General features: G+C 47.9%; 2 long non-coding RNA genes and 1 other non-coding gene across 3 annotated transcripts in view; 1 reads left to right on the top strand and 2 right to left on the bottom strand.

Moving 5' to 3' along the window:
• The window catches only part of LOC141987119 (uncharacterized), a 192,802-nt gene that overhangs the window by 94,335 nt on the left and 86,113 nt on the right, over positions 1-12,354 (top strand). The window lies entirely within an intron of this gene.
• On the bottom strand, positions 5,756-12,335 carry LOC141987877 (uncharacterized). The gene is made up of 2 exons (XR_012639629.1): positions 7,741-12,335; positions 5,756-7,590 (listed from the first exon to the last, which is right to left on the bottom strand). It is a non-coding gene; the product is annotated as an uncharacterized LOC141987877 (long non-coding RNA).
• On the bottom strand, positions 8,258-8,330 carry TRNAF-GAA (transfer RNA phenylalanine (anticodon GAA)). Its single transcript has one exon. It is a non-coding gene; the product is annotated as a tRNA-Phe (tRNA).

The raw sequence follows: 12,354 nt of genomic DNA, 5'->3' as shown, positions 1-12,354 counted from the left end.
TGAACCCTGCCTGGTTTGAGCCAGACCCGCTAGCCTGCTCTGAGCCAGACCCACTAGCCTGCTCTGAGCCAGACCCAGGTCTGAGCCACGTCCCCTAACAGCTGTAGGCTTTCCTGGAAGCAGCTTAGGAAGTGTTCCTGTCTTTAGCACTCAGATGCCCAACTCCCAATGGGGTTCAAACCCTAAATAAAACTGTTTTACCCTGTAGAAAGCTTATATAGGGCAAACTCATAGATTGTTCGCCCTCTGTAACACTAAGAGAGATATGCACAGCTGTTCCCCCCTCCCCTGCCCCCGGTACTAACACGTACTCCAGGTTAATTAATAAATAAAAAGAGATTTTAATGAGTACAGAAAGTAGGATTTAAGTGGTTCCAAGTAGTAACAGACAGAACAAAGTGAATTACCAAACAAAACAAAACAAAACGATTTATCTCTAATACAGTAAATAAAAATTGAATACTGTCCTCACTCTCAGATGTTTCAGTGAGTCTCCTTTTTCAGACTAAACTTCTTTTAGCCTGGGTCCAGCTATAACTCACACCCCCTCCCCCCCCGTAGTCACTGTCCATTGTTCCAGTTTCCTTCAGGTATCCTGGGCTGGAGAGGCTCTAACTTAAGCCAGCTGAAGACCAAATGGAGGGGTCTCCCTGGGGTTTAAATAGACTTTCTCTTCTGGGTGGACACCCCTCTCTTCTCTTGCGTAGAATCCAGTCACAAAATGGAGATTTGGAATCACATGGGCAAGTTACATGCCCATGCATGACTCAGGACTTGCAGCTAGCAGCCATTACCCAGGTGCTACCCTGAACATCCTCAGGTAGACTTCTTATGTGGATTGGAGCCTTCCAAGCTCTTTTGTCTGTTAAGTACTTCCTGATTGAGCACTTAACTTGCACATTCCTTTCCCAAGAAGTGACTAAATGTTCTAATTAAGGCTACTTAGAAATCAAGCAAGTATACAGCCAATTTTCATAACTTTGAACACACAAATGGTACATGCATACAACTAGGATGAACATAACCAGTAGATCATAACCTTTACATAGATTATGTTACATAGCATATGTAGAAAAACCATATTCCAGTCATATACATACATACATACATAAGCACCCCCCCCATAAAGCCTTATGGGGTACACTGTCACATAACCTTTTATTCTTTCTTTTCTTTTTACACACCAAACCTGTCCAGAGGAAAGTTAATGGCACACAATTTTTCCTTTCAGCTTAACCTAGAGATGTGCAAAAAAGTGGGAATACAACGGAGCTTGACCAGCCCATACCATCCACAAACCAAGGGACTAGCTGAAAACACAAACAAATCCATCAAAAGGTAATTTTAGGGCACTGAACATTACAGTATTAATTAGGGTGACCAGACAGCAAGTGTGAAAAATCAGGACAGAAGGTTGGGGGGGGGGTGGTAATAGGAGCCTATATAAGAAAAAGACCCAAAAATCAGGACTGTCCCTATAAAATGGAGACATCGGGTCACCCTAGTATTAATAGAAAGGAGAATGAACTATGACAGAAGCTACAAATTGCTTCACATTTTTAGTACATTGAAACTCAACTTGTCTTTTATTTCAAGTAAAAGGAATTATCCCACTACACTATCATGGCCTCTTTACACCTTTTTGATTGCATACAATTTCTCTCAGTAAAGACAGTACTTTCCCCTTCCCCCACAAATAATCCATCACCACTTTTTACAGAGCACTGTGGAAGTTGGTTGATGACAGTGCGACTAATTGGGATAATTTCTAGGTGACGTTCGGTTTTGTTTGCAAAGAAAACACATGACAACCAAATTTTCACCCTATCGACCACTCTATGGTGTTGAGCCAGGATTTCCAGACTAAGTGTCAGACAAGTACATGGTAAGTGTCCTTCAGCTTTCGGGTTCATATATTATTTTGTGATTGTTCATTTTACAAACACAACTCCTTCTCCATTTGTTTCCAAAACCAACAGATTTAGAGCAATTCGATGAAGAATACAACAAAGACTACATCATGAAAAATGAAGGTAGCCATGATGCTGAAACGAAAGTGGCTATTAGTAATATTTCAAATGCACAAGAAAAGCAACAAATACAGTATGCCAAAACTAACACTCATAAATATGGGGAAATAACATTAAAGGTTGGTGACACTGTCATATTACTGAACGCAAGAAGGAAAACAAGAAAGGGAGGGCAGCTGGAACCTACCTATGTGGGACCATACAAAATTGCCGCTGTAGAGGGCAAAAGAGTTAAATTAAGACAAGTCAGGGAAAGCTTTAGCAAGGTTGTACAGTATCTCCCAACTAAAAGTATTTAAAGAGCCTCCAAAATTAGATGAGGAAAATATCTCACAGAGAAACACGGAAAAGGAAACTGCTCTGGATGACAATGTGAAAACCTTAGAGGTTGGAGAAATGGGAGGAAATGTATCTTACAACAGCCCCATGGAGGTCACACACGAAAGAGGAGGAGTGTGTAGTGTCAGGAGTTTCAAGCAGTCATCCAGGTGGTTTTGATGACATGGTTATGGAGGATGATGAAGTGCCTGGGCATAAAATCAGCTGTTCTTAATGGGGATAGGAGGCAGCAATCATTAAATTAAAAAATCTTCAGGGAAGTAGCTGCAAGTGGTCACCAAAAGTTTCTTTGTGTTCACATCTGTACAGGAATGAGGCACAAAGCAGAAATGGGGGGAGAGGCTCTGAATTAAAATCAGGGTTAGAGAGAAATATGTTCAAACACAGAGAGACTCGATGTGTGGAAGAAATAAAATGTTATCCCCAGCTTCTTCCTCCAAGCCTTAGAGGGGGATTAGCTGCCAACAGCTGCAGCTGCTGCTCTGAGGGGAGCAGTATAAGCTGCCTACCTGTGGATGCAGCCCACCAGCTGGTTCACCTGGGGCAGAAGGTGAGTGGCTGGGCAGGCTTGGGGTCTGACCGGCTGGGGTCTGCAATATGAACAGGGGTCTAAGGAACCGGCCTCCAGTGGAGGTTGAGGATGCTGAGGCAGTGGAGTCTCAGCATCACAGTCATCAAGAGTCAAAGCTGCTTGGCGGTGAGCAAGGGGGCAATGGCCCTAGTGAATTTTTTTTGTGCATCCCTTTCACTACTTGCCCACAACAACCTGGTAGCCCCCAGCTTTCTGCACTACGGTTGTGTGCTCTGTGGGAAGGGGTCTCTAGGAATTGGTATTTCCAGCTGCATTAAAGTCATAAAGAAGAAGGAAAATTTAATGCCTTTGAAAAGTGTGTGTGTGGGCTGGATGGGACAGTGTCTAGAAATCACTCTGCTCTAGTCTCTTTTCTCTGATTTCCTTTAGAAAATCTGAAGCAGGGCAGCAAAAACATTTGCTCTCTCTGAGGCTTGAACTCAGGACCTTCAGATGATGAGACTGACATGCTGCCAACTGCCCTAAGAAGGCTTGGAAAGACTTTAGGCTCAGTGCATACAGGACCCTCCTGCAGCAGTGACTGGGGCAGGGAGGCAGCCTGGGATGTGCTGGAAGAATCAGGGAGATCTGGTGCCCAGAGACCTGTCCTGGCAGCTTCCTCAGCAGCAAATGAATCAATCCTCCCTGCCAGTGAACAATCCACCCAGAGCCAATGGCAGCACGGCGGGGGGAGGAGTCCCAAGCTGTGCACCAACCTTCACATTTTAGAACTTACTCTCATTACTCTGGTATGGCACTTTCCATGTGAATATGGCAAAGCAAGTTGGGGAAAGGTACATGGATAACAGAAACCAGTGCTCCAGCTAAGGCCTGAACTCAGAACCCCAGCAATATTCCCCTTTGCACTAACCAGTCTGCACCCTGCAGGTGCGTCTTAGACAATATTGGGAAGTAGGCAGTTATCAGTCTCTGTGGTACTCACCTTTGCCAGGTAATTGAAAGGCTGCTGGTTCAAACCTAACTCAAGATGTGGCTTTTCAGCGATGAGACTCCAGTACCTTTTAAACGGAAGAAAATATCCTCTAGTGTGGTCTCCCCGGACTGCGCCTGCCACCCCCCGGCAATTTAAAAGAACTGGGGGACCCCCACCGGCAGCACAACGGGGCTAAAGTGGCTTCCTGCCCACCCTCACTCCACATGGCGTGCTGCTCCCAGAGGTGGCTGTCATGTCCCTGGGGCCAGGGGGGTCTCCAAGCGCTGCCCCCACCTCGAGTGCCAACCCTGCCAACTGTGGCAATGGAAGCTGCGGGGCTGGTGTCTGTGAACAGAGGTGCACAAAGATTCCCTCAGTTCTTCCACCTAGAAGCTGCTGCCAGAGGGGATGCAGGTCGCTTTTGGGAGACGCCTGAGGTAGGCACCGCACCCCTCACCCCCTCCCACACCCCAACCCCCTGCCCCATCCCAGAGCCCACACCCAACTCCCTCCCAAATCCTGCCCCCACATCCTTCCTACACCCCAACCCCCTGCCCCATCCCAGACCCTGCACCCAAATTTCCTTCCAGAGCCTGCGCCCCATACCCCCTCCCAAACCCGTGCCCCAGCCCATAGCCCACACCCAACTCCCTCCCCAAGCCCACCCCTGCACTCCCTCCTGCACCCCAATCTCCTGCCCCAGCCCAGAGCCCACATTCAAACTCCCTCCCAGAGCCTGACCCCTCTCCCTCTCACACCCAAACTCCCTTTCAGAGCCTTGGGGGGGGGGGGGGGTGTTTGTGTGTTTGCAGGACTTGGCCCCATTGTGGGCACCACCAAAAATTATACAAACCTGCCACCCCTGTCCAGCCCAACCTTCTGCTGACGCACCTCAGCCCCCACTCGTGCAGGGTTTGATGTTTTCATTACTTAAATTCCAGGATGTTGAGGCATTTCAGCTCCCCTTTGTCAAGAGGGAACCTTCACCCCACTCCCAACCAGATTCTTGTCCCTGGGATCACTGTAGGGAGGCTGGGTCCCTCTTTGTCTTTTCTCTCTCTAGGACAGGCCAGGGTGCCTATAACTGGGGCATCTGAGCTCCTAGGACCTTCTGTGGAGCTGCCATTTCCCTTCCCCTTCTATGGTCTCCTCTGTCATTGATTCCAGCCTTTTTTCTATCCATCGTCAGCACCATCCCAAGCCAGCTGCACTCCCCTCAAAAAGACAGTGTCCCCTGGTGGGTGTAAATCACTGACCTCTCTCCTCTCTGAGCACTGACTGCCCCTCAGCTTCCTTGCCTCTCGGTCTGTGCAGATGGGACCCTCCAGTGCAGGAGCATTCTCCCTTCTCATCTGGGGGGAAGGATAGCTCAGTAGTTTGAGCATTAGCCTGCTAAACCCAGGGTTGAGAGTTCAATCCTTGAGGGGGCCATTTAGGGATCTGGGGCAAAAATTAGATGACCTCCTGAGGTTCCTTCCAACCCTGATATTCTATGATCTACCATTGTGCCAAGCAGCATCGCAGGTGGGAATCTTAAAAATACCAAGGTGACTTAGGAGCAGAAACCCCCACACACCTTTTATGCAATCGGCACTTGCCCCTCACTGAACAGGATTGAAACTCATGCAGGGAGACTGCTAGGCCACATCCCCTCTGGGCGTGAGCAAAGGAGCAGGCCCTCCTGTTTCCAAAGCATTCAGTGGCCTAAGAGCAGCATGGGGGACACATTCCCAGCTCTGAAGGCCAATCCTGCTGTCCTGGAGGTTGCTGGTTCATAGGGGTCACTTTGCAGCAGGGCCAGATTCTATGTGTGTGGGAGAGAGATGTGTGCACTGGACTCAGGGTGCAGAGAGACAATCAGCCCTCTCCCCTGTATTGAGTGGGTGGTTCTGCCACCCCCTGCTGGAAGGTAATGGTGGGGGGGGGGTGCTGTGAGGAGCTCAACACCTCACAGAAGTGGTGTGGGGAGCTCCAGGTGTTTTTAGGATCTGCTGTGAAAAGCAGGACCTGCCTGAAAAGTCCAGCTTTCCCCAGCACATTCATTGCGGGGCAATTGGGTTACTGTTTCTTTGGCTGAACAGCAAAGAATCGCTCCCGGTTTCCCTTCTATCTGCAGTATGATTAGCCTCTGTCGGTGGTTAATGAGGTGGATCTAGTTGTAGATTGTTATTCATTCCCCACCTTGACAATTCACACAGTCCCTTTCCCATGCACATCCCCAACACCACAGTTTTCCGGTAGCAGGGGTTGGGTTTTCCCTGAGGCCCTGAGATTTTCAGGGTCCTTTTTTCCCTCCACCTGGATGAACTCAGCTTTTTCCCCATCCCAGACATTCCATGAAATAGCAGCAGCAGCACTAAGGAAAAGGGGAGGGAACATCTCCCTGCCAGGGCTGGATGTGATCAGGGCCCCCTGTTTATCCATTGTTTCCATTGCAGAAGAAGGTGGTTCCGTGGAATTTGACACCCTTCTTTGCACAAGGGACAGAGAAAGATCTTGCTGTTCCTGTGTCTGTGCAAAGAAAATTGTGCTTCTGTATGAAAGAGGTGGTAAATGGCTCCATGGTGGGACAAAACCCTCAGGATTAAGAGCAAAGGACTCAGGTTGAGAACTGATTTAACTCCACTCATCTGGGATTTAACAAATTGTCTTCCATGGAGACACTGGGAACTTGTGACATTGAGCCAGACTCTGGGGATTCGGGACGCTTTAACTCATAGTAAAAGTATGAACTTGATTCCAAGATGGGGGAGAGGAGAAGCCTTAGCTGAGTTTAGTCCCAGGCTGGGGTCTCCTGGATGGGTGGAAACTTCCTTTGCTGCTGCCAGGGGACAGCAGCTACTGGAGACATATTAGGGCTGGGATGAAAGTGGAATGTTGCATGGACTTTATGCACACAGGGCCCCACTAACTCTAAATCCTCCACAGTAGCAGGAACTTAGAAAGTCACAACTCGGTCAATGGTAGGACAGGGGTTTTGAAAAGAGATTCTTTTTTCCTCCCTTCATGAGAAAAAGTAAGAGCTGGCCACTCACGTGAAGAATACCACTTTTTCCTTTGGCTGAGGAGCTGGAAACCAGGCACAGACAACTGGAGTCCCCTGAAAGGGGGGGCATAATTTCAAGGTTCAGCCACACCCCTTATAATCAACAGCCCCTCCCACATGTGAACAATGTAGGGAGAGGAAGCAGCAAAGGCAGACCCTCTCCACTTACCCCTCCAGCAGCTGCTATGCAGGGAGGGAGCCTGGCAGCACCACAAGTAGCAGGGATAGCTAACCCAGGTGGGGCACACAGCCCCACATACTGGCCTCTGCAAATGCTGCCTCTGAAATTAGGAAAATTCATGAGTTCAAGGCACAGCTGCAAACCCAGAAGAAAGCCTAGCACTACATGCCCAGAGTGAAGGGGTGTGCTAAAGCCTGGAACCAGGCCAGAAATCTTCAAATCAATCTAATGCAGTCCCAACTGAGCTACTTTGGCAATGACCAGGCCAACCAGGTAGGCTTAATGCACGATCCGCAGCACGTGCTAGGAAGATTTAAATCTTGATGTCACAAGGCAGGAGACAAGCAGTGGACTTAGGCTAGGGTTTCCTATATCGCATTCACTCAAGTCAGCACCTGCCCCACCACAAGCTGTCACCAGCGCCCCCAGGTCGGCAAGAAAGGAGCAGCAGTTCTCACTGGAACAAGTCCACACACAGCTTTCAGGTTCCTCCCAAGCCTAAAACAAAAAACCATCTTGCCAGAAAGGAGCCCACTAGGACTCCCCATTGCCACCTTTCCTTCCACCCAGAACCCCGCTTCTTCTCCTGGGCTGCAAGTAGCCACCCCTGGGGTGCCAGAGGCAGGCACAGGATTCTACCTCCCAGCAGCCAACCGCACCTTCCCAGGCTTTGACAGAATGAATGGTGGCATTCTACTAACCCCACTGAGGTTAGCTTAGCTTAGCTTCTGCCATGCCTTCTTCAGCATTACCTTCCTTTTTTGCCCCATTCCCACCTCACTTTCTCCTTTGGCAAGTCATGCAAGTTTAGGCCAGCGGGAAGAGCCGGCCTCTGTAGGCCAACCTCCAAGGGCAGAGGAGGCCAAGCTACAAGGCTCCAAGAGGCGACTGGCCTAGAGCAAAGAACTGGAGCTGGCTCCCAGGAAGTCAACCTTCTGTCTCCCTTGTGACTCCAGATTGAAGGAGAGCTTCTTTTTCTTCCCCTTCCTGGGAAAGAGCAAGAGAAGAAAGAAAGGTGAGGTGAGCCAAGCAGGTGCGGAAGTCCACACCGTCTTTTCCTACAGCGGCACCCAAAATGAGTGACTCGGGTCAGGTAAAGGAACTGCTGTGCTTCCAGAAAACAGCTCACCCCTGCACAAAGAGGGATGAAAGAGCATGCCAAAGCCTGGGATTGAACCAGAGACCTCTAGATCTTCAGTCTAACATTCACCCAACTGAGCTACTTTGGCACCTGCACAAATTTTTTTATATTTGGCCAGCTGCTTCTCACCTTGAAGCTTAGTCTCAATAAAACATCTCCGATCAGCGATGGCCAATGAGAGACTGACATCACTTGCTATTTCATCACTTGAAAAGGAGATTGGCCAGTGCTTCGATCTCTGTAATGCTGCACTTCAGTTCAATGAGGAGAAAGATGAGAAAAGCGACCTTTGAACTAAAGGACTAGGGTTAACATTCTAACTCTGTCTCTTACTGTAACACTATTTAATACTGCTCCACCCTGTGTTGGCGACAGTTCAATTTCTAGACATTAGTACATTTCAGTTACTGTTAAAATTAAAAAGTTTCTATATGCTTAAAGGAAATGAATTTTTTATTTGCTTATATATGGCATGAATAAATACAGATCGTAGCATGCAAATTTGTCTTATGACATAGAAAATCATGCATCCAAATTGTATATTGAAATCATGAAATGAGCTACAAATGCAATAAAAAAAGGTATTCAAAGGTTTAACAAATTGGGGGTGAGGGCGCACCAAAGATGCTTCTTGGCTGGGATGCCATTTGGTCTAGGGGAAGCCACGACAGGGAGAGCATGAGTTAGTTTCAATTGCCTGTTTTCAGGCTGCAGTCTGTGGGCTCCCTGCTTTGTGGGAGGGACCCTGGTTTCCCAGACTCAGGGCTGGAACAGGCCCCTGATTTAGGAGGTGGCTGCATGGTTTATAGCGCTCTGATGTCTCAGACAATCTCTCTCTCCCAAAGCCTCAGATCTGTGTCCCCAGAAAGCTCCTGCACTGCCTCCGCTCCTTTCACATTCTATAGAAAGGAGCAGCATCAAGGGTTAGGGGTGATCCATAGGGACTACATGGGTAGCAGATGCTTCAGGAGTAAACCCAGGACCCAAAGCAGAGGGAGAATATAGGGCTTTTTCTCTTTACTTAGCCACGTGCTATAGCTCAGAGAGCTCCTTTAAATGTCTCCCCTCCCACAGCCTGGGAAAGGGGAAGGATTTGATTTGAATCCTGATTTGAATGAGGATCACTGGACCCTAGAACCATTCACTGCCCTTTCCTAGAGAAACCCGTGATACACAGAACAGGGCTGAGATCAATGCTTACTGGAGTCAAGAATTGCTCCCCTGGAATAGCAGCAGTATTGGGCAGCTGCAAATCTCACAGAAGGAGCTGAAGCATTGCTGGTTCAGCAATCAAAGTCCTAGATAGTTCACGGAAGGTTTAGGTTTGTTTCTGGACAATAGCAGTGAGAGTTTTATTGCCTCAAAATTTCAGTACAAAAATTCAGACCCAAACTGTGTGTGGTGGGGAGATTGACAGCAGTTTCTCTGGTTTTGATTTAGTTTGTTCTCTTACTCTCATTTTAAAAGCGCTGGATCATTTTCATGGGGGAAATGTTTGTACAAAGCTGTTCCAGGAGCTGGACAAGTTGTTCCCCTAAGTCCCTATGCAGGGGCAGTTGTTGCTTCTGACCTCATGAATATAGCGGTGACTAGCCTGACCTGTCACGTGGTGGACTAGGGCTTGATTTCCTGATGAGAAAGCTGGGATTTTGACACCAAGTTTATGTCTACAGTACAATTAAAAACCCATAGCTGGCCCAGGCCAGCTGACTCAGGCTTGCCAGGCTCTGGCTCCAGGAGCTTGCTTAGGCTGGAGCCCAACCAAAAGGATCCTCCCCGCCTCGCTGGGTTCAATGGCCTATATACTGAAGATGAGTTCGTAAATGGGGAGTGTGCACTGGGTGCTGCCACTGGACAGACACTTCCTAGGGGAAGACCTACTCAGTTAATGTGATATACTCTAAAAATATTGGATGAAAGAAAGGCATCCTGGGGCTCAATGACTTCAGATTCAACTTGTTCAGGTTAGAAAGACAGATTTTTTTTTTTTTTTGGTAATTGTGAGCCTGGAAATAGCCTCCTGTGTGAAAGTCAGAGCTGGATTATTTCAAGCTCATGCACCCTTGTTACTAATGAAGGAGTAAAGGAATGAACAAATCAATGAAGCCTTAAATTGTCATATACATCCTCAACCCTTGTCCCTGTGGCAGGATCTCAAGGACAGACAGAAATGTTACTCAGGGTCAAGAGGAGAGAGGAAAGAGCTTTCCCTCGTGTATTTCCCCAGTCTAGTGGGCAAGGCAGCAGAGGGGCTTCAGGGCATTTTCTGTCACTGATTTTTTTTCATGTTGGTGTGGGAGGAAAGACTTAGACCTGCCAGCTCTGTGAACGTGAAGTGACCAAGTGATGAGTTAACAATGATGCTGCGGCACAGGATTGGATTGGAACTAGAAAACAAAAAGGCCTTAAAGTTGAACTCTTAGGTGAATAGAACGATCTAATTGATATTCAACCTTGGAAGGCAATAGATTGTTACATCACTCAGAACAGCCTGGTTTGGTTGGTTGGTTGGTTTTCCCTGATAAATTGCAGAGGGTTCAGAGATGAGCCACAGGAATGATTAAAGGCTTGAGCAGAGAAATTTGAAAACAAACTCAACCTTTCCTGCTCCTGCCGGCTATGACTGCTGACGACATTTTCCTTCTCTGCTCCAGGGTCTCTCTTCTGCCAGATTCTCAGCAAGTCAGGCCACCCTGCAGACTATGGCAGAGCAGTTTAGTAATAGGCTGCAGGACTCGCCATGTAAGAGTGCAGCTGTTGTAGCACCTTGGTCGATCATGGACCAAATCCTGCAGCCCTGGATAACCTCCCACTGATGGCAATGGGAATTTAGCCTTTGTAATTAGCTGCTGGTGCCTGAGGTCTCAGCTATGAATTAAACTGGTAGCAGACACAGCTTCATTCAAATAAGCGAAGGATGTAAGTCAAAGAGCAAAGCTGGCCATTTGGAGAGGTACGGCAGTCTCACAGCCACAGCTGGAAGGGAGAAGAGGAAAAACTCCCTGAAGTGCTGGGAGCAGCACCACGGAAGTTTTTCAGTGAGATCAGTAGCAATAAATACGAAATGACGGAGTGCTTGCTCCTCTGCGATGACAAGTTTGAATTGTGTTACTTTACTATGAGATAAAGCTTTAAAATATCTTGCTCTAATTTCAGGATGGGTCTGTAACCATAATTGGTCTCTGTGGGAAGTGGGACTTTCAAAATTCCCAAGGAATTTAAGGGGTGGCGTTCCCAGTTAGTCACCCGAGGGCAGTGCAGTAGAGTTCAAACCGATGACCAGAGAGATGAGAACAGAGATTGTGGGACGCCTACCCGAGGCCAGTCGCAGAGCTGTAATGGAACAGGGCTCTGCGCAGCATTGTAGCCCCAGCACAGAAAGCTGTACGCCTCTCATCAGGGTGGTATTTTTACAGCGCTGCTACTGAGCAGTTTCTGCGCACTAAGTGGCTTGGCAGTGTGCACACCTCAGAAGTTACACTGCAGAAATCTGGTTGACTGTGCAGACGCCTGCCAGTGTAGACAAGGCTGTAGAGGGCTTACATAAGAACGCAAGACTGGCTATACTGGGTCAGACCAATGGTCCATCTAACCCCGTGTGCTGCCTGAGAGTGACCAGTGCCAGATGTGTCAGAAGGAATGAACAGAACAGGCTTTTTGACCTGCAAAGTGAGGGTCTTTCACCCTGATCTTTAACTTCATTGTTGTAGATTCCTACTTATCCTATTTTACCACCCCTCCCCCGAGGTCTCTGGGAAAATCAGGTGTGAACCACTCCCTTGATACAGATGTGTCCCAATCCAGCTGAACTGAGGCAGACTTTAGGCCAATGTCAGTTTGGAAAAGGCCCACTTAACCCAGCAGGTTTCTCAAAGTATCTGTTGCTGTGAACCGCATGTAGTGTGGATGTGTGAACCCCAAAGATATCACACATGAAAGAAACACAAGGCCAGTTCTGAGAAGGTTTCCAGAGCCAGGCCTGAGAGTTAAAATGTTGTACTTAAAAGGAAAAGGGGCCTCGGCACCTATAAAAATAACTGGTTGCAAAAACAACCCCAAAAAAACAACCCAGAAAAGCTCCCATCACACATCCATCACCAGTTTAGATTTTG

This window comes from Natator depressus, chromosome 5, assembly GCF_965152275.1.
Source record: "Natator depressus isolate rNatDep1 chromosome 5, rNatDep2.hap1, whole genome shotgun sequence".
NCBI lineage: Eukaryota > Metazoa > Chordata > Testudines > Cheloniidae > Natator > Natator depressus.
This window is presented reverse-complemented; position numbering and strand designations above follow the sequence as displayed.